At 39.6% G+C, this 23,186-nt stretch overlaps 1 non-coding gene across 1 annotated transcript; it reads right to left on the bottom strand.

The window, feature by feature from the left end:
* Positions 1-22,710: 22,710 nt before the first annotated feature.
* Positions 22,711-22,817, bottom strand: LOC122556398. Its single transcript, XR_006313515.1, has one exon. It is a non-coding gene; the product is annotated as a U6 spliceosomal RNA (small nuclear RNA).
* Between the last annotated feature and the right edge of the window lie 369 nt (positions 22,818-23,186).

Below are 23,186 nucleotides of genomic sequence, written 5' to 3'. Positions count from 1 at the left end.
CGAGGAGAGAATGGTATACAACCAGGCAGTAAGAGACAATGTGTATAGTGGAGTGCCCGATATTTGGTTTCTCAACTCCTACATATAGGGGGTTCTGAACTCCAACCATTCCAAATAGCCAACTGACCAAGCCCAAGCCTAATATTGGGCTGATAATGGAGACTGACCTCGACTTACTGTGTCAGGTCCCCCTGACTGTAGAGCATGATTTGACTGAAGACTACTCCCCAGAATTTGAGATATGGCCATTCGGTTGAAGCTATTCAGTGCGTTTGCAAAGTTTGCTGCTGGCACATGAAGCAGTTGTGAGATTGGCATAGAACGGTGACATACAACAATATGCATTCCACAAGGTTCTGTATAGTAGACTGGTTAGTAAAGTTAGATTGCTTTTCAGACTGGAGGCCTTGACCAGCAGTATGTTGTAAAGATCAGTGCTGGGTCCACTCCTTTTCATCATTTATATAAATGATTTGGGTGTAAAAATAGGAAGTATAGCTAGTAATTTTGGGAATGACACCAAAATTGGTCGTGTAGTGGCTAGAAGGTTACCTCAGAGTACAACGGGACCTTGGTCAGATGGGCCAATGGGCCGAGGAATGGCAGATGGCGTTTAATTTAGATAAAGGTGAGGTGTTGCATTTTGGTAAGGCAAATTAGGGCAGGACGTACATAGTTAATGGTAGGGACCTGGGGAGTGTTGCCAAACAAAGTGATCTAAGGGGTGTAGGTGCATCGTTCCTTGAAAGTAGAGTCACAGGTAGAGAGGGTGGTGAAGAAGGTGTTAGGTATGCTTGCCTTCATTGGTCAGTGCATTAAGTATAGGAATTGGGAGATCATGGTGCAGCTGTACAGGACATTAGTTAGGCCATTTTTAGAATCTTGCGTTGAATTTTGATCTCTCTGCTATAGGAAGGATGTTGTGAAACTTGAAATGGTTCAGAAAAGATTTACAGGGACTTGCAAGGTTTGTGAAGGTTTGTAGCTCAGGTTGAGGTTTAGGGTGTAGTTTTGCTCGCTGAGCTGTAGGTTTGATATTCAGACGTTTCATTACCTTGCTAGGTAACATCATCAGTGGTGACCTCCAAGTGAAGTGAAGCTGTTGTCTCCTGCTTTCTATTTATATCTTTGTCCTGGACGAGGCTCCTGGGGTTTGTGGTGATGTCATTTCCTGTTCGTTTTCTGAGCCGTCTGGCTCTGTGTTTGCATTAAAAGGCAAATTGAGTTGGAAGTAATGTGCACATGTTAGCTCTGAGTGAGGCAAAGCAAATGAGGATGCTATGAGCATCCAAATGAGCACATAGTGGTGAGCACTAACAGAGCAAGTGATGATCCATGAGCCTGGTTCAATTGATAAGGTTTATTCCTGTCCTTATAACCAGTGTCCTGGCAGCAAAATTATAATGAAAGATACTGGTATGCCTTAAAGTGCAGCATTCAGGAACAGAGCCATTGCACATGGATTGGAGATGTACCATGAGGGTGCAGTGAAGATGGTATATGTCCAATGCCAATGTCCATGGATGGGAAGTTCATTTGGTCACTGCCCATGGAGTGTCACCTGAGATGTTGCTGACTAGTGTTTAAGTTGGAGAGCTGAAGGATCAAACAATGAATAAGAATCAACTAGGAGAAAGTGAGGACTGCAGATGCTGGAGATCAGAGCTTAAAAATATGTTGCTGGAAAAGCGCAGCAGGTCAGGCAGCATCAAAGGAACAGGAGAATTGATGTTTCGGGCATAAGCCCTTCTTCAGGAATCTTAATGAGTAGGAATCGCCAGGTACTTGGTCTTCCTTCCATGTTGAGAATTGTCGCTGGCTAGTTTCTAACTGGTTAGTGGGAGAATATGAAACTGCATTTAAATTAAAAATCACTCAACACCAGGTTATAGTCCAACAGGTTTAATTGGAAGCACACTAGCTTTTGGAGCGACGCTCCTTCAACAGGTGATTGTGGAGGGCTCGATCGTAACACAGAATTTATCGCAAAAATTTGCAGTGTGATGTAACTGAAATTATACATTGAAGAATTGATTGTCTGTTAAGCCTTAAATTAGGTTACATCAGCCAAAAATGAGAAGTTAGTATATGCTAATGAGTGTAAATATGCCACTCTCTATGAGAATCTTGTTTTGCCATTTAACACTCTTGGTGAAAAATGTGACTTTACTGGTCTCGATGTTGGAAATCACCTCAATGCTGATCTCACATGATTTTTCTAACTTTCTCACCAATTCCTCTCGTCATCTGCACATAGTCTTCTGACTTTGCCATCTATAATTTCAGCACAGGATATGTATAGAGCTGCTACAAGTACACTTGCAATAAAACTCCATAGTTAAACACCCTGAGAATAATTCCAACTTTGTTTATTATGGTTGGATAAATTTGTTTAAGAACTGATGCACATATCTACCTTATATATTCTTCACCAGGCACACACACTGTCACAATAAATTGGTCCTCTGTGTGTTCCATAAAGCTCAGTTTGATAAGGTTGTCACATTGCATCTTCCAAAATATTACATATCTGTCACATCAAAGAGCTTCTTTCTTTTTCTGTGTTTCAATAGCACACATAGCTGAAAGCACACAGCACACTAGCATACACTCCTGAAAGACAAGTCATGCTCTTCGTTGATATTCATACTCTTTGATGCTGGCAGCTATCTGGATCAGCATTGGCTTTGATGTGACAGACAGGCAACTTTGTATATACAGGAAGTACACTCTCTGCAGCTACAATCTTGCTACACTGTGTGTTCTGGAACAGACAGAGGGACAGCTTATTGTGACACTGTGTGTACATTGTAACAAATATATAAGATAGATGTGTGTAAGTTTTTTCAACAAATGTACCCTACTATAATAAATAAATTTTGAATTATTCTCAGACTGTTAAATTGTGGAGATTTAAATCAAGACATTTTTATATGACTATCAATTGTTAACAGGGAACCTGTTTCTGAATTTTTTTAGGGGCATCAAATAATATTATATGGTGGCACGGTGGCTCAATGGTTAGTATTGCTGTTCACTGCATTAGGGACCCAGGTTCGATTCCAATCTTGGTGACTGTGTGGAGTTTGCACATTCTCTGTGTCTATGTGGATTTCCTCCCGGTACTCTGGTTTCCTCCCACAGTCCAAAGATATGCGGAGTCGGTGGATTCGCCATGGGAAATGCAGGATTACAGATAAAGGGCAGCAGGGATGAGATAGATCTGAGTGGGATGCTCTTCAGAGGTCTGGTGTGGACTTGATAGGCCAAATGGCCTGCTTTCACACTTTAGGGATTGTATGAATGTGAATGCTTCTGAAATTTTTTTAGATTAGATTACTTACAGTGTGGAAACATGACCTTCGGCCCAACAGGCCCACACAGACCCTCCGAAGAGCAACCCACCCAGACCCATTCCTCTACATTTACCCCTTCACCTAACACTATGGGTAATTTTTTTTTAAGCATGGCCAATTCACCTAACCTGCACATTTTTGGACTGTGGGAGGAAACCGGAGGACCCGGAGGAAACCCACGCAGACACGGGGAGAATGTGCAAACTCCACACAGAAGGTTGTCTGAGGTGGGAATTGAACCTGGGTGCCTGGTGCTGTGAGGCAGCAGTGCTAACCACTATGCCACCGTGCTGCCCACAAAATGTGGGCTGATGAACCATGCTGCTCAGTTCAGCCCCTCAATCACACAATGTGCGCCACCCAGTGGAATTCTGGAACTATTATAACTATTTATTCCTACAGTCACCTAGATCAGAGCAGGACTTCAGACGTTTGGAATAGCCCATGCAGCCACTCATCAATCAAAAGTTTCCAGACAGATTAACCTAATTAACAACAGCACCAGTGATCTGGATAGTATTACCAGTGATGTTTGTTGTTAAGAAAACATAAAGTTAATCAGAAATAAATAAAGGTGTGGGTAAAGTTGCCACAGTCCCAGGGGACACCAGGCTGCTTTTCCATTCGTGAGAGATGAGTGGTGATGGTTTTCAACCTGAGGTTCACCACTGCCCAGGTGAGAGGGGAGATGGCGAAGGTGGGACCTTCATAGTAACCTCAGCTGGTACTGCAATTGAACCTGCGTTGTTGTATCACTCAGGAAAAAAAAGCCATATTTTTTAGCATTACACATGCATGGTTCTTGTTTAGTTCCTACTGTTGACAGAAACAATGACTGCAGCAACCGCTGAGTGTGCAGGTGAAATAGGATCACTAACTGTGGTTGCTATTTTAAGATAGTGATAGGTCATATTTCATTTATTTTGTAACATGTCTTTTTTGGCATAGGCTTTCTGTTAATCGGCAAGATTAGAGATGTATTTGAGGGTGTGCAATTACTTGTTGTATGTAAATTTCAAATTACCCAATCACAAATGTTGTTAGTGAATCAACCATAAACATAAACATAAAAAGTGCAGTATTAAAAGAGGGACTGGGCTTGAAAACCAAGTACAATAATCACCTTATGAATAACTTGTGAATTTAAGGAAAGCTCCACTGCTCTGTGACCAGTCATCACAGCAATACAAGACACTTTGCAGAAGTTGAAGTTGCTTTGTGCCTTTTCTAATCTTCCAAACCAGGTCAGCACTGAGTGGAAATAATGCAGGGCATTATGCCGACATGCTACCAGACAACACAAAGTTAGTGTCTGAGTTTGTTTTTTGCAACAAAGCTCTGACAGCGAGACTGAAAGTCACATTTGAAGAATATGGCACAAGAGCTGAATGGAAATAGAAGGAGCAGAACATCTTGGGAACACATTCTCTCAGGTTTTATTACCTAATTTAAAGAATTAGTCTGCCATGATCTACCTGCAAGATAATTCAAATTGAGATTCTTGTCTGAATTGCAAAACTATTCAGAACCTATTCAAATCTCAAATGATTTGTGAAATCAGTGGATCCAAGAAAAGTTACATCTGTATAACTGTTTCACTGAAAGGTATTAAGAGGAACTTTATATTTATTCAAATCTTGCCTATCTGTGACATTTGCAGATAAATATGGCACCAACCTAAATCCCTGTAACAAATTATTTGAAAGGGAAGATTATTGGATAGGCACTATAGCTCTTGACAAGTAGCACAAAAAGACAGTTCTGACTTGTCAGTTCTGAAGATGAGTAATATTCAACTAGAAGAAGAGGTGAAGGTGAAAAGATGTGAAGGAGAACAGAACAGGAGAACAGAACAGGGGAAATACAAGTGAAAGGAGCAAAGCTACTACAAAAGTAAAAATCTGTATATGTAGGAAATTGAAACTAAATATGGTAAATGCTGGAAATTCTCAGCAGGTCTCAGAATGGAGAGAGAAACAAAGTTGACACTTCAGATTAATACCCTTTCTGATAAATGTTATCCTAGGCAAAGCAACTAGCTATCGTAGTGATTAGGATGGACCAGATAGTGACAGTTTGTATTGTTGATGCTTTTATTTTATCTGAACGATTGCAGTCCAGATAAGTTTAACATCTTGAAAATTTATCAATGAGTGACATCATTAAAACATTGGCCACCATTAGCTAATTTTCATGGTGACATAGATATGCCTCACTGGATGCAGATATGTCATGAAGAATTAATGATTTCACAGGTACAATGACAGATACAATGGCCTTCTCTGAATTCCATTGTGAATTGAGAGCAGTGTTTAAAGTCAACGTTAAAATATTGCACTGGAGATGGAAAAGCTGTATTCAATTAAATTTGCATCATATTAATATGAACATAATGCTGTCAGGTTCTGTTGTGATGTATAACAGTGGGTTTGGAACATGTATCTAGTGGATATTTTATAATCATTATGCTGCCATTCCAGATGATTCAAGTATGACGTTCTTGGAATTGGAATTTATTGCATTGTGCTGGTTTAATATTATCCATATGTCTAATTTTAATTTATTAATTTAAGAATTCATAGTTTTCTATTGTGCTTCCAGTGTACCAAGTAGAAGAGCAAATCATAGGCAAATTCATCAAAATAAGAAGTTTGTGACTTATTATTTACTATTTAATATGAGCTAGTAACCTGAACAAGATTGTCAAGAAAGTAGAACAAATATGCTGAAAACGGATAATGTTCTGTTTGTGGCACACCTTGAATACCGAACAAATATCATTGAACTTTAAAACTCTTAATTGTACAACACAGTTAGAGGATACCTTGTTGAATAGTGAAATGATTACAAGTGAAGTACACCATAAAGACACCGGAAACATTGGCTGGGCTACATTGGAAAGTCTCTGACTTAATATGACGTTAAAATTATTCCTCAAACATGTGTATTTGAGGAACCACCTCCCCCTGCTAATTTAAACTCAACACACAGAGAAGCTCACCTTGCGCCGTAGTCTGTTAAATTTCGAAAGGCAAAGAACTATCTCAGAGGTCACTATTTAAAGTAAAAACTAACAACTTTATTCTTTAAGTCCAGCAGAGAACATTAAAACAATAGCTATTTACAACTCCTTTCTCTTAAACCTATCTTTTACTTCCCACTCTACAATACTGGTCCGATAAAAAACACAGATTAAGATTTACAAAAAAAAAAGTTTCAAAACCAGCCAGATTTGTCAACTCTCCTTTGTAGATTTCACTCTGTAGATTTTTCTCTCGGTTTTTCTAGGTTGTCTCTTCTTCAGTCTTTTGCCACACAATTTTTCTTATGGAGAGGTACCTTCCAGAGAGCTTTTTGGTTAGCAGTCTATATTGTTGGTTTCTTGGCAGTTCTCCCCCTAACTGTTCAAAAATGTCTGCTTTTATACCCTAAATCATCAGATAATTTCATTGGTTTGATGTCATCAAAACACTATCTTGGGGCATAATTTAAACTGATTGGCCAAATTTGAATTTGTTGTGTTTTATGACATCTCAGCAAATTGAGATGGTTTCACAGTCAAATATTACATTTTAAATTCTTTCAGCACTCTCTGTGCCTCTCTAAGTCTGTGCCAGCTTCCAGTCTGTCCCAAAGATACAGTACACACCTACACCTTCATAACAGTAGTAAATAGTGGGATTATTACAGACTGCTCTAAATTAAAGGCAACATATCAATGCCAGGAGAAAGTGTGCTCAACTCTGTGGAGAAAAGTCAAACAAATTGTTGACATTTGTACACATTGAAAAGAAGCCCTTTCAGTTTGTATGTACGAGAGTAAATAAGTGTTATACATATGAAATGAATGAACTGAATTCGTGAAATACATGAAGTGGGAAATCTAATCGTTGAAAGAATCTTAGAGCCCTCTTCATTTAGACAATAGACAATAGGTGCAGGAGTAGGCTATTCTGCCCTTCGAGCCTGCACCACCATTCAATATGATCATAGCTAATCATCCTTAATCAGTATCCTAGTCCTGCCTTATCTCCATAACCCTTGATTCCACTATCCTTGAGAGCTCTATCCAACTCTTTCTTAAATGAATCCAGAGACTGGGCCTCCACTGCCCTCTGGGGCAGAGAATTCAACACAGCCACCACTCTCTGGGTGAAGATGTTTCTCCTCATCTCTGTCCTAAATGGTCTACCCCATATTTTTAAGCTGTGTCCTCTGGTTTGGCACTCACCCATCAACGGAAACATGTTTCCTGCCTCCAGAGTGTCCAATCCTTTAATAATCTTATATGTCTCAATCAGATCCACTCTCAGTCTTCTGAACTCAAGGGTACACAAGCCCAGTCGCTCCAGTCTTCCAGCGTAAGTAGTTCCGCCATTCCAGGAATCTCACTTGTCTCAGGGAAAGTAATGTAATTGCTTGTTATTGTAGACAAGGTATCACCCAACTGTTTTATGCAACTCTGCACTGCAGTGACGACTATTTGACATGGTCCAGTTCTAATCCATGAATAAGTTTATTATGTGAGGAGGAGTGGTTAGAATTTCTCACTGACAGAAATACTTCCAGAAAATATTTCAACACAGGAGTTGAATGCATCTTTATTTATTTCCACTTCGCTAGTACCAACTTGCATTTGAGAGCCACATTGTCTTCACGAAAATGGTAATAAGATTTCTTTGTTTCGATATTGAGAAATTCAGTTTTATCACAATTATTATGTGCGTAGTGATTCCATCATGTTATGACATTGTATGGAAGAAAGTGAGATGCTGGAGATCAGAGACAAAAAAAGTGTGGCCCTGATGAAGGGCTTATACCTGAAATGTTGAATCTCCTGCCCCTCAGATGCTGTCTGGCCTGCTGTGCTTTTCGAGTGCTCACTTTTTGACTTATAACACTGTATGCCTATCATTTGCATGCAAATGAAACATAAGTTGACCACCACACTCCGAAGGGTAGTGCCTCTTCAAGTTCAGAGGTAGATATTGAGTTGTAATATATGCCGAAAGCTGTATACCAATTTTTCTTGACTCATTAATTACATTTATAATGCTGACCATTTTTGAGCTCTGATAGTCCCACATAGCAGGAAAAATGTTCAGCATAAAGCAGAATAATAAAATTTTTACTTAAAACAGTTACATCATGGTCTGTTAAATTAAATCATTTAAAATTTTATGATTATACCATGGTAGAAGTCTGACAACCAGACAGTTGGAGAACTTGTACCATATCTCTGTTTGTAGAACTATATGGTGTCTGGGTGATTTATGCTTGTTTATTATTCAAGTGTAAAAAATGTGATACTAGGAATTGCAACCTTGTTCCAATAATAAGAGTTTCCTTGAAATATTTGTTTACAAGGAGTTTAGTGATAAATCAATATAACAGTGTTATGAAGATGTGGGTATACTGTATCTTCAAGAGAGTTAAAAGCTAGCACCAAGTGTTCTCAATAAGATACAAGTCCAGCTGCTGGGGTAGCTAGGGTAGTTAGTTGCCTGGAGACAAAAACAGATTTAGAATTAGGCCAATCAATTTAAATATATCCCAAAACAAATACCAAACTCCAATCCAGTTTGGATTTAATATATTGACAATCTTAAAAGCCAAAGACACAATCCAATGCTTTGGGGGTATAAGAACGGGAAAAATTGAACAGTTGAGAAAAGAACTGCCAAGCCAATGACATCTGCACACTGTCCGGAGAATACCTCTCTTAAAAAGGTAACTTTATCGATCAGTAACCTATGAAGCAGAATCCCCAAGAAGAAGAAGAAAAGAAGATAGGAATACAGAGAAAACTGAAAGCTGCCTGGTTTTGAGATCAGAAGTTTTGTATTGAAAATCTTAATCGTGGGTTTTATTGGACTAGTATTGTAGAAGGGGAAGGTAAAAGGTAGATTAGAGGGAGGAGTTGTAAATAGTTGTTAGTTAATTATTCTCTGTTATACTTTAAGAAATAAAGTTGTTAATTTTTACTTTAAAAGTTCTTGGCCTCTCGAATTTTCATAGATTACTGCATGGGATAAATCTTTTCTGTGTTGCTGATTTAAATTAAATCAATGGCACTGAATGACATAGGGTCAGATGATGTGGAGTCTGTGTGGGTGGAGTTGAGGAACCACAAAGGCAAAAAAAAACAGGACCAGAGGTGAAGATGTACCAGGAAATAGACAGGACATGTCAGAAAGGCAAGGTCACAGTGATAATGGGGAGCTTCAATATGCAGGTGGACTGGGTGAATAATGTTACCAGTGGATCCAAAGAAAGGGAATTCATGGAATGCTTCCAGGATGGCTTTTTGGAACAGCTTGTGATGGAGCCCACAAGGGAGCAGGCTATTCTGAACTTAGTGCTATGTAATGAGCCAGACTTTATAAAAGATCTTAAAGTAAGGGAACACTTAGGAAGCAGTAATCATAACATGGTAAAGTTCAGACTGCAGTTTGAAAGAGAGAAGGCAAAATCGGATGTAATGGTGTTACAGTTAAATAAAGGCAATTACAGGGACATGAGAGAGGAATTGACGAAAATTGACTGAAAGCAGAGCCTAGTGGGGAAGACAGTAGAGCAACAATGGCAGTGGTTTCTGGGTGTAATTAAGGACACAGTACAGAGGTTCATCCCAAAGAAAAGAAAAATTATCCAGGGATGGGTTAGACAGCCATGGCTGACAAAGGAAGTCAGGAAATGTATCAAAGAAAAAGAGAGAGCCTATAAAGTGGCCAAGAGCACTGGGAAATCAGAAGATTGGGAAGGCTACAAAAACAGAGGATAACAAAGAGGGAACTAAAGAAGGAAGGATCAAATATGAAGGTAGGCTAGTCAGTAATATTAGAAATGATAGTAAAAGTTTTTTCCATACATAAGAAACAAACGAGAGGCAAAAATAGAAATTGGGCTATTCCAAATTAATGCAGGAAGGCTCGTGCTGGGAGATAAGGAAATAGCTGAAGAGATTAATTAATACTTTGTGTCAGTGTTCACAGTGGAAGACATGAGTAATATCCCAACAATTAAGGAGAGTCGGGGGCAGAGTGGAGTATGGTAGCCATTACAAAAGAGAAAGTGCTAAAAAAATTAAAAAGGTCTCAAAGTCGATAAATCTCTTGGGCCCCGATTGGCTACATCCCAGAGTTCTGAGAGAGAGGTGGCTGAGGAAAGAGCAGAGGCACTGGAGTCAGTGAAAGTCCTAGATGATTGGCAAATCGCTGTTGTAACCTCCTTTTTCAAGAAAGGATCAAAACAAAAGATAGAGAATTATAGGCCAATTAGCCTAACCTTGGTTTTAGGTAAAACTCGAGAATCCATCATTAAGGATGAGATTTCTAATTTCTTGGAAGTGCAAGGTTGGATTAGGACAAGTCAGCATGGATTTAGTAAGGGGGCGGGGGGGGGGGGGGGTGGTCGTGCCTGACAAACTTGTTAGAATTCTTTGAAGAGGTAACAAATATGTTAGACCAAGGAAACACAGTGGATGTTGTCTATCTAGACTTTCAAAAGGCCTCTGATAAGGTGCCTCACGGGAGGCTGCTGAGTAAGGTGAGGGCCCATGGTGTTCAAGGTGAGCTACTGGCATGGATTGAGCATTGGCTGTCTGACAGAAGGCAGAGAATTCGGATAAAAAGTTCTTTTTCGGAATGGCAGCTAGTGACAAGTGGGGTTCTGCAGAGTTCAGTGTTGGGGTGCATCTGTTCACTTTATACATTAATGATCTCGATGAATGGACTGGGGGCATTCTGGTAAAGTTTGCCGATGATACAAAGTTAGACAGACAGACAGGTAGTTCTGAGGAGGTGAGAAGGCTGCAGAAAGATTTGGTCAGTTTAGGAGAGTGGTCTAGGAAATGGTGGTGAAATTCAACATGAGCAAGTGTGAGGTCTTGCACTTTGGAAAAAAGAATACAGGCATGGACTTTTTTTGTTAAAATGGTGAGAAAATTCATAAAGCCAAAGTACAAAGGGTTCTGAGAGTGCTAGTCCAGGATTCTCGAAAGGTTAATTTGCAGGTTGAGTCCGTGATTAAGAAAAGCAAATGTAATGTTGTCATTTATCTCAAGAGGGTTGGAATATAAAAGCAGTGATGTGCTACTGAGACTCTATAAAGCTCTAGTTAGACCCCATTTAGAATAGTGTGTCCAATTTGGGCCCCACACCAGGAAGCACATACTGGAACTGAAGTGTGTCCAGTGGAGATTCACACAGATAATCCCTGGAATGGTAGGCCAAACATATGATGATCGGCTAAGGATCCTGCGATTGTATTCATTAGAGTTCAGAAGGTTGAGGTGAGATCTAATAGAAACTTACAAGAAAATGCATGGCTTAGAAAGGGTGGATGCTGGGAAGTTGATTCCGTTAGGCAGGGAGACTAGGCACAGCCTTAAAATTAGAGGATGTCAATTTAGAATGGAAATGAGGAGACATTTCTTAAGCCAGAGAGTGGTGGGCCTGTGGAATTCATTGCCATGGAGCGCAGTGGAGACTGGGATGTTGCATGTCTTCAAGGCAGAGATTGATAAATTCTTGATCTCGCAAGGAATTAAGGGATACAGAGAGAGAGTGTGGGTAAGTGGAATTAAAACACCCATCAGCCACGATTAAATGGCGGAGTGGATTCAATGGGCCGAATGGCCTTGCTTCCCTATGTCTTATGGTCTTATGGTTTAAAGGGATTCTTCACTTCATACTTACATTGGAATTTCGGATTTCCTGCTAAGATAAGGACCCCTATTCCTGATACTCATTTGTCTGTACCATTCATTTCACTGAAAACCTATTCTACTATTACTGTATGTGCTTTTTCAATATGCGACATTCAGGAACCATAACCTAGTGAAGGTCAATGACCTTGGGAGAGGAGAGGAATAAATTTGAAGACGCAAAGACAGACATTACAATGCATTCTGTCAATATTGGACAAATAATTTATACAAATGCAAGATACTCTTCCTTTAAATAATTTATGACAGATTAGCATTTTAGTACACGTGTCTCCCTTTTCAATGGTATGTTGAATTTTCCAGATACAACTTTTCAAAGGCTGGGTAGGGGAACTTAAATTGAATGGGAGGCAAAAAATTCAGTTTCTCCTGTAGTGGATTGTGTGTTGGTGTTTAGGTTTCAGATCCTTTTAGGTAAATCACCTTTTTTAACATTACAGTTAGAAACCTCATATGCATTCATTGACATGCTCTATTGGAACAATGTTCTTGCATACAACCTTGGTAAGCAAAGTGGGAAACTGTCATGTTTATAAACCTGACAATGTATCAGATCTAAGCTCTGCTGTTCTGCCAAATGCAGTCATGTATGGTGGTAGACAATTAAACAACAAATAGATTAAAAGCTCCACAAATATCTCCATTGTCAATGCTGAGTGAGCAGAGCACATCAGTAGAAAAGAAAAGGCTGAAGAATTTGCACCCATCTTCAGCCAGAAGTGCTGACTCATTAAGCCACTTTGGCCATCTCCAGGATCATAAATGTTAATCTTCAATCATAGAGTCATAGAGATGTATAGCACAGATGTACAGACGCCTCGGTCCAACTCGTCCATGCTGAGATATCCCAACCTAATCTAGTCCCATTTGCCAGCACTGGCAGATATCCCTCGAAACCCTTCCTAATCATATACCAATCCAGATGCCTTTTAAATGTTACAATTGTACCTGCCTTCATCACTTCCTCTGGCAGCCCATGCCATACACACACCATCCTCAGCGTGAAAATGTTGCCCCTTAGATCCCTTTTAAATTTTCACCTCTCACCCTAAGGATCTGTGCCTTTCCTTTTAAAAGAATGGATATGTGATGGTTCTGGACATAATATAAATGCATTGTGGAAGTTTATTGCATTGAATTTGAAGCTGGCTTTGAATGTTGCTAAGAATTTTCTGGAAGTGGCAGATATAACATTGGATTATTTGAAAAAAGATACTAAAGCTAAACTGAAATGATTCAAAACTCTTGTAGAAGTTTATGTTGGCCAGAATGTGAAATTTTGAGGCAAAAACTCAAAGATTTGTTATATCGCAAGCAGAGATCATTACCTAAGGTTTTGTCAGTAAGTTGATGCTTTATGTACAGCTGGGAATAGTAAATTGGAGGCTTTCTTCTTAAATGGCTTTAGACATTTAATTTCCCCTTCAGCATATGCTCCCTTGCAGCGTGTTCCTTGAAGAGGAACAGGAGCATTAGGATCAGGCATAACTAAGAGATTTTAAAATATAAACAAAGCTTGGCCACGAACAGTCAGTCTTCATTACCTAGTACATTCACCCAGGCAATAGAATTACTAATCAGAGTTCACCTACCAGCCAATCAGCACTCTCCTATTTACTATTATGTCATAATCCCCTTGCAATAAAGTTCAACATACTGTTTGCCCTCCAAATTGATTGTTGCACCAGCATTTTAAGTTATGAACAATGACAACAGGTCCCTTTGGACATCAACATTTCCAAATCTCTCATCATTGAAGAAATGTTACCAAGGTAGGTAAACTTAGATTTATCCACATTAGTTCCATCTGCCACATTCTTACTCACTTATTTGCCCTGTCTAAATCCTCTTAAAACATTTTTGCATCTTCGTCACAAGTTTCATTTCCACTAAGCTTTGGGTCATCAGCAAACCAGTAAAAATTACATTTGGTCCACATGATTAGATTTGATTTGACTAACTGGGGTCCAAGCACTGATCCTTTAATCATAACCTATATGAGAATGATCTGATAATGCTGACTCATTGTTTTCTTCTTTACACCCTCAAAAATCTTCACAGGTTTTTAAATAGCCTGCCAGAATGCAGACTCAAGTTAGCAAGAGTCCCACTAGGCCTGAATTGAGTAGGAGAACTCATAGGCTAGTAGCCAGAAAAGTGCACACCCTGAAAAATCCAGCTACAGCTGGTTTGGAACAATTAAATTGCAGAGCAACATCCAAATCAGAACCAATCAAAATAAGCATCAGGTTAAATAGTCACCCAGTTCTAATAGAGGTTGATACTAACACAGCTGTATCAGTGATTATGGAACCAGTCTTTACCAAAATTTGCTCTGGACTCCAATCCTTAAGCTTGGGTAAGACCTTGGCCAAGCTGAGAACCAATACTAGAACTGTAATTAAGAATTATATCCCAAAATCTATTACAATGTTCAATCTTTGCAAAGAAAAATTCTAAAATGAAATATTTTGGTTGATTTTGTTAAAATAAAACATTATTTGCAAAACTACTAATGGCACAAATTCCAAGTGTGGTATACTTGCAAAAGTGCTGTTACAGATACCTCAGATGAAGGCTACAGCTTCTCCTTCTATTTGAGGCATGATTATCCACCTATCTTGTTACATTTGTGGCACAGGTTAGGTTATAAGGGGAGAACTGAGTAGCCCAGTCACTTTAAACTATTTTACGACTATGTCATTTTACTAAATGGTGCTGTCTTCTCTAGGCTTAATTCAGGCAAAATGCTGGCAGCACGAACTGGATCTTCAGGGACCAAACGTGATGAAATCTCCAAATTAAGAAAATATTCCATTAATTCTTTGAATAAGGAAAGGCAGAAGTTTTCTCAGGACAGTCGAAATAGTACAGCAATCCAAATGTGGCAGAGGTTTCAAAGATTGGCTGTTGTACGTGCATCTGAAATGAACTGGTACCTGAAAGTATATGAGTTATCATTAGAAGATACTGTGGCCTATCAGACTCGAATGATTTACAGGTGAGAGAAGTTTTCATTAAACAAATACTCTCAAAATGAGTGGCTTGTTTAAAATTAAGGGAAACCAGAACTGGTCTTGTCTAAAACTTTTAAATATAGACAATGGAACAATTGTTACAATTTAGTTTTGGAAGATGAGGTCCATATATTTTTAATTTAATGCAGCAAGTCTAATTGTTTGTGCAGGGACACCTTACTTGATGCTGACAATATGGTATTATAACTTGTTCATTAGATTCCTTCTGTACAGAGATGAAATACCAGATTATAGTATGTTAAGATGTGAAAATATGCTGATGCAAGTTGAATCAATTGTTTAAAATATGAATGTTTCTCTAAAGTAACTGGTTGGACCAAAGGAGCCATTGTGAATTGGTGCTTTATTTTCTACTTAATCAGAAAAATTTGATTAGATATGTTTAGTGCAATGTATTTCTAAATTATTGTTCTTGGTAGTGAAAAACTGAGAGATTACTATGAATTCTTTTGGTAAAGTGAGTATTCCTGCTCCATAGACCCAACTTGCACTGCTGCTTTTGTTCTGTTGCTCATAAAGACTGATAACTTTTAAAAGAAAGAATGTGAATTTCCAGTGATCAATGCAAATAATCAAACAAGATTTCATGTTTTAATATTTTTTCCATAACAAATTAAAATCAACATCAGTAGACAACAAATGTACCAACCTACAGAAAAGGTATCCCTTGTTAACTTATTAAAACTATTGAAAACTCCACAGCACATTTATATATTACACTATGCTCAGATTTAGAGTTGGATGTTTAGACTCCTCCAGGAGTTAGAATGGAAATGGGTGGAGGCAGAATTCCACTTTGTGCAGCTGGTGTGTCAGTTCCTCAGGTCGATGCTACTCCTAGGTTTCTTTTTCTAGACAGAACCTATTTGGGTGGCAAAGTAGTGGCTGCTAACTTACCTGGTTAATGGCTATTTAATGGCAATTGTCAGAAACCAATTAAGATCTTTTCACATAGACAGCAAAGGAGGGATAGTTTTGGTGTCAGGAGGTGACCACCCAGCATCAGAATAAATTGAGTGTTTATGCTCTATCCAATAATTTATAAATTTATGGAAAATCACAGGTGAGTGCCAGTAACTGATACTAACTGGAGCCAAGAAAATCCTGTTCCATGTTTACATGGTGACCAAGTTTGGGAAATACATTTTGCAAGATACAAACTACTTCAAAAACTATAGGTTGTAAGAAAAAAATAAGCATAGTAATCCTGATCATTGATGGCAGAAGGAACCAAAAAAGAAAATGCTGGAAAATCTCAGCAGGTCTGGCAGCATCTGTAAGGAGAGAAAAGAGCTGACGTTTCAAGTCTAACTGACCCTTTGTCAAAGCTGAAAAAAGAGAGAAATAGGGAGGTATTTATACTAGGCTGTGAGAAGGTGAAAGTGAGGACTGGAGATCAGAGCTGAAAATGTGTTGCTGGAAAAGCGCAGCAGGTCAGGCAGCATCCAAGGAGCAGGAGAATCGACGTGTTGGGCATGAGCCCTTCTTCTCACCTTGTGAGGTGAGTCATAGCTCCAGAAGCAAAGGTAGCAATAAAGAGGTGGTAATGACAGTGCATTGAGAGATTATAGGGAGGTAGGAGCTGTGAATGACCAAGGCTGAAGCCAGTGCTATGTGACAAAATATGTGGGGGATGGGTGAAGCAGAGGCAAAATGGAAAACGGGGCGAAGGGTAGCAATGGGGGAAGAGGAGAAGAAAAAGGTGGTGAGTGTGGGGAGCGAGAGAATGAGAGACAATCAAGAAATAAGAGTTACAGAACAATGAAAAAAAAAATAAAATAAATGAAATAAATTTATGGAGCAGAATGAAAACAGAAGGGTTGAGATGGGATAATCATCTGAAGTTGTTGAATTCAATGTTGAGACCGGCAGGCTGTAATGTGCCTAGTCAGAAGGTGAGATGCTGTTCCTCCAGTTTGCATTGAGTTTCACTGGAACATTGCAGCAGGCCAAGGACCGACATTTGGTCATGGGAGCAGGATTGTGTGTTGAAGTGGCAAGCCACGGGAATTCTGGGACCTGATTGCTTTGCTAAGCACCTTCGGTCTGTACGCAATCACCCAGTTGGCATTTTGCCTCTCTGATATAGAGGAGACCACATTGGGAGCAATGAATGCAATAGACCAAATTGAAAGAGGTACAAGTGAAACGCTGCTTAATCTGAAATGAGTGTTTGGGGCCTTGGATGGTGAGCATGGAAGAGGTAAAGGGCAGGTGCTGCACCTTCTGCGATTGCATGGGAAGGTGCCGTGTATAATGAGAGAGGTGTTAGGTGTGATGGAGGAGTGGACTAAGTTGTCCTGGAGGGAACGATCTCTGCAGAATGTAGACGGGGATGGAAGGGAAGATGTGTTTAGTGGTGGCGTTGTGTTGCAGTTGGCGGAAATGGCGGAGGATTATTCTTTGCATGTGAAGGCTGGTGGGGTGAAAGGTGAGAACAAGAGGGACCCTAACTTTGTTCTGGGAGGGGGTGAGGGTCGTGGCACAGGAGATGGATCGCACGCTGTTGAGAACCCTGTCAACAACAATAGGTGGGAAGCCACAGTTGGAGAAGAAGGAGCACATATTAAGAGCACCACTTTGGAAGTGGCCTCATTGGAACAAATGCGGCGGAGGCGAAGGAGCTGAGAGAAAGGGATAGAGTTCTTACAGGATGTAGGGTGAGAAGAGCTGTAGTCCAGGTAGCTGTGGGAGTCAGTGGGCTTGTAATGAATATTAGTGGATAGACTATTGCCGGAAATGGAGACAGAAAGGTCAAGGAAAGGAAGGCAAGTGTTGGAGATGGACCAGGTGATGGAAGAATGGAAACTGGAAGCGAAGTTTATGAATTTTTCCAAGTCAGGATGAGAGCATGAAGCCACACTGAAATAGCAGAAGAACAATGGTAAGAAAGGACCTTGGCTCACCAGATGAAAAACTTGAATCAGAATGAATTGAAATTATGAATAACAAGGGTCATAAAAAGTTGATGGAAGTAATTTATAGGATCCCTTGAGAATAGTTATGTTGTTGGACAGAATATTAAGCAAGAAATAATTAAAGTTTGTAACAAAATAATACAGAAAGCATGAAGGGCTTTGGTTTTCTGATGCAGTCAACAAATTACATTGTTTGTAGAATATGGAAGCAACTAGGGATTTATTTGAAATCTAGAACTGTGTAATTGTTTGTTTATTAGAAATATCCTGGCAAAAGATTCTCTGTGGAAAAGATATGATAACACAATTGAATTTCATATTAGGTTTGAGAGTTACTTGTTCAAAACAAGAATCTTAAATTTAAACAAAGCCAATTACCTCAGTATGATGAGAGAACTATCTAAACTGACGATAAATAAACAGGAGAAAACATTTAAAGAAAAACTTAAAGGACTCAAAAATCTATTCTAATTTTTAAAATCCAATGAGTAAAATCTGTCTGTGCCTTACTTGAGAAGTTAAGGATCACATTACATTAAAAAAGGCTCATTATTAGTCTTTAAAACTGAAGATTCAGGAGGCTTTATAAATCAGTAAAAGGAAAAGTATAGAATATAATAGGAAACTAGCAATGTAAAAATGTATTGCAATAATTTTTACAAGTACACAGAAAAGCAGGAGATTAATTTAAATAAAAGGTCCTTTAGAGGCAGTGGAAGGAGAAATTATCATTAGGATTAAGAGTATAACAGGTGTTGAAGAAATATTTTTCATCAGTACTCCCAATAAAAGATACAATTTGCATGTCAGAAATAGAGGGTAATTCAGGAGCTAATAAGAAAAAGGAACTTCATATATGATTAATTAAGGGACAAAAAGCAAAGCCTAAAGAAGGCTTTGTTCAATTTGGCAGGTTGGCATTCCTGATGAAGGGCTTTTACTGCCCCTCGGATGCTGCCCTGAACTGTTGTGCTTTTCCAGCACCTTTTAATCCAGAATCCGGTTTCCAGCATCTGCAGTCATTGTTTTTACCTAGTTGATTTTAACCCTACTGCGAATCCTCTTGCAAGGATGCCTGCCTTGAAGTTTTCCTCCTCTCTCTACAAGAATCTCAGGGAGTCCCTCTCCCACTGCAACTCCCAGGTCATTTCCTCTGCCCTGAAGCTCTTCAACCATGTCCTGAAACAGACTCGCTACTACAGCCACATTTGCTTCCTCAGTGCCTGCCTTCGTAACCAACTCATCCCACACTGACTCCGGACCACCTTTAAATCAGCAGAGTTCGGAACCGAACAGGACAAACAGTACAGACAACAGAGGCATTCCTGATGAAGGGTTTTTGCTGAAACATCGATTTTACTGCTCCTCGGATGCTGCCTGAACTGCTATGCTTTTCCAGCACCTCTCATCCAGAATCTGGTTTCCAGCATCTGCAGTCATTGTTTTTACCTAGGTTGTAAATAGTGAAGAACCACAAGGATCAGCACTGGAACCTCTATCATTTACAATCGATATTAATGACTTGAATGAAAAGACTGGGATAAATAGATACAAATTAGTTGACAATACAATTGTTATGACCCACTTAGAAAAGTGTGACCCACTTAGAAAAGAGCCACATTACTCCTGGGGTCACCATAAAAGTTAATGATCTAATCAATGTCCTACCATCATAAATTTACCTGGCTGATGGATTCAGCTAAACAGAAAACAATGACCAGGTTCCTGTACTTAAACACTAATGTTTATTACAAACAAATAAGTTCTATCCATAGGTAAACAAACTGTGAATTGTCAACATGTAACTCAATAACTGTTGCTGATTTTCCCTGTATCCTTTTTCTCTTTCAGCCCATATCCTTTTTAACTGCAAGTGCTATAGCCAATTCCTTTTTGAAATCATACAATGTTTTGGCCTTAACTTTTCCTATGGTAGTGAATTCCATAGACCCACCACTTTCAGGGTGAAGAAATTTCTTTCATCTCCGTCATCAATGTATCATTCACTGTAATTGCTGGTTCTGTACTCCACCATCATCAGGTGCATCCTTCCCTGTTCAGTTCTGTTAGGGTTTTATAACTTTGTATGAGATTCCCCTCTCATTCTTTTGAACTACAGTGAATATAATAAATTATTCAACCTCTCCTCATATGACAGATCTGCCATTGCAGGAATCCGTCTGGTTGCTTGACTCCATGTGTAGCAAGAATTGTCTTTGTCAGATAAGGAAGCCAAAACTGCGCACAATATTCCAATATTCTCACCAACACACTCTATAATTGCAGCAAGACACCCCAGGTCCTCCAGTTGAATCCTCTCATTATAAAGGTCATTATCATTTACCTCTTTTTTTTACTGCCTGCTGTACCTGCATGTTTACCTTCAGCTACTGGTGTGTGAGAACACTTACATCTCATTGCGCTTTCATTTTATACTTATTTAGATAATCTGTCTTACTGGTTTTGCTCCCAAAGTAAATAATCTCACATCTATCCATATTATACTGCTTCTGCGATGCATTTGGCTATTCACTCAGCCTGTCCAAAACACACTACAACATTTTTGCATCTCCCTCACGGCTCACCCTGCCACCCAGCTTTGCGTCATCTGCAAATCTGAAGATATTACATATAGTTCCCTAATTAAAGTCATTAATACAATTGTGAATAACTGGGGCCCTAGCACGGATCACTGTGGCATCCCTCTAGTCACTATCTGCCAGTTGGCAAAAGGCCTGTTTATCCCTACTGTTTATTTCCTGTCTGCCAAATAGTTTTCTATCCATCTCAGTACAGAACCTCCTGTCCTGTGTGCTTTAATTTTATATGCTAATGTCTTACGTGGGAATTTGTTGTAAGTCTTCTGAAAGTTCAAATAAACAACATTTACTGACACCCCCTCATTAACTCTACTAGTTCCATCCTTGAAGAATTCCAGAAGATTTGTTAAGTATAATTTTCCTCTGGTAAATCCATGCTGACTCTGTCCAATCCTGCCACTGTTTCCTAAGTGCTCCGCTATTTAAATCTTTTTTATTGGACTTTAGTATTTTCCCACCTACCAATGGACAGCACGGTGGCTCAGTGGTTAGCATTGCTGCCTCAGTGTCAAGGACCCAGGTTCAATTCCAGTCTTGGGTGACTGTCTGTGTGAAGTTTGCTTGTTCTCCCTGTGTCTGTGTGGGTTTCCTCCCATAATCCAGAGATGTGTAGGTCAGGTGAATTGGCCATGCTAAATTACCCATAGTGTTAGGTGCATTAGTCAGAGGGAAATGGGTCTTGGTGGGTTACTCTTCAGAGGGTCGGTGTGGAGTTGTGGGGCCGAAGGGCCTGTTTCCACACTGTAGGGAATCTAATCAATAACAGGCTAACTGGTCTATGCTTTCTAAGTTTTCCTCTACATCCCTCATTAAATAGAGGGGGACATTTTCTATCTTCCAGTCCATAGGAACTGTTCTAGAGTCTATAGAATCTTGAAAGGTGACCACCAATGCATCCAATATATCTGGGGTCACTCCCTTTAGTATATTGGAATGTAGACTATTGGGCTCTGGGGATTTATTGGCTTTTAATCCCATCAGTTTCCCCAACTCCATTTCTCTACTAATACTGATTTCTTTCATTTTCTTCCTCTCACTGGACCCTGTGTACTCCTACATTTCTGGTATGTTATTTGTGTCCTCCCTCGTGAACACAGAACCAATGTATGTATTTAGTTGGTCAGCCATTTCTTTGCTTCCCATGATGAATTTCATGCTAAATGGTATGAATAAAAGGAAACTAGAGCACCAAGGAAGAAAATGTGAAAAACATTCTGGTGACCCAGAAGTTTTCAAAAGAAGCATATGACTGATAACAGTGAATCCCACAAAACCCATGACAACACTCAGTACAGAGTTTTCTTCAGAGAGTGGGACAGAAACATTTGAGCTGACTAGATATTCAGGACCAGGAAGAATTTGTAGCTCTGTGAGAGACTGTTTTCAGGAGTGTTCCTGAGGTAAAGTTTAGTAGTTTCCCAAACAGACATCATGGTCTGCATGATGTAAAGTGAAAACAGATTTGTATAAAAGGCAACATATCAAATTGTGCAGTAATTCAGGCTGAAAGGGGAGTAATTTCTTTTTTAAAAAACTTCCAATCAGGTGTCACTGCTGTAGTTTGTGGATATCATGAGGCAATACTGGGAAAATTAAACTGCAGGCCCAAGAGAAATCTCATTCTGGGAGTGGAGAGCCAGGGAAATGACTGAACAAGTCACTCAAAGATAAGCATTTTTTTTATTTCAAAAATATACTTTATTCATAAAATAATTTGATGGTCTGTACAGTTGGTCATGCCATACATATGTAAACATGTACGTACAGAGATCAGAATTTATCATTTTTATATAGGTCTGTACATTTTTCAATCATATGCCCATATAATTAGCTGAGGCGTCAGCGGAGCCCAAATGATTGCATGGGCCCCCTGTTCTTCGTTAGGCAGGCAGACTTTACACAGTGGTCTTTCCCCACCGTGCCTTGGCGGCAGCTGCCCCAAGCTTCAGCGTGTCCCTCAACACGTAGTCCTGGACCTTGGAATGTGCCAGTCTGCAGCACTCAGTCGGGGTCAACTCCTTCAGCTGGAAGATCAGCAGGTTTCGGACCACCCAGAGAGCGTCCTTCACCAAAAATATGGAACGCTTCACGAATTTGCGTGTCATCCTTGCGCAGGGGCCATGCTAACCTTCTCTGTATCGTTCCAATTTTAGTATATGTGCTGCCGAAGCGAGCAGCCAATGCCCCAAGCTTCAGCGCATTGAGTAACTTAAAGGCATGAGATTCTGGAATAACACACACATTTTTGTGAGAAAACAAGGTGCAAGTGTTGTGGTTGATAACACTTTTTAGTAATGACCAGGAGATGCAGTGAATTCCTTAAGGTGATAAGTCTTTATTTGCAAACAACAGCTGTGGCCATCAGAGCAGACAACCCTGAAAGCCCACGAGCAGCATGAGTACTCAAATGTTTTTGTTCTAAAGGCCATGCTTTATCCCTGTTACATTAGCATAACCAATTGCACTAAGCCTACATTATATCACCTTAACCAATCAGACACTGCCTGGGAGACTATAACCTGGTGGTGTAGCCCGGACGGAATTTC

This window comes from Chiloscyllium plagiosum, chromosome 13 (assembly GCF_004010195.1).
Source record: "Chiloscyllium plagiosum isolate BGI_BamShark_2017 chromosome 13, ASM401019v2, whole genome shotgun sequence".
Lineage (NCBI taxonomy): Eukaryota > Metazoa > Chordata > Chondrichthyes > Orectolobiformes > Hemiscylliidae > Chiloscyllium > Chiloscyllium plagiosum.
This window is presented reverse-complemented; position numbering and strand designations above follow the sequence as displayed.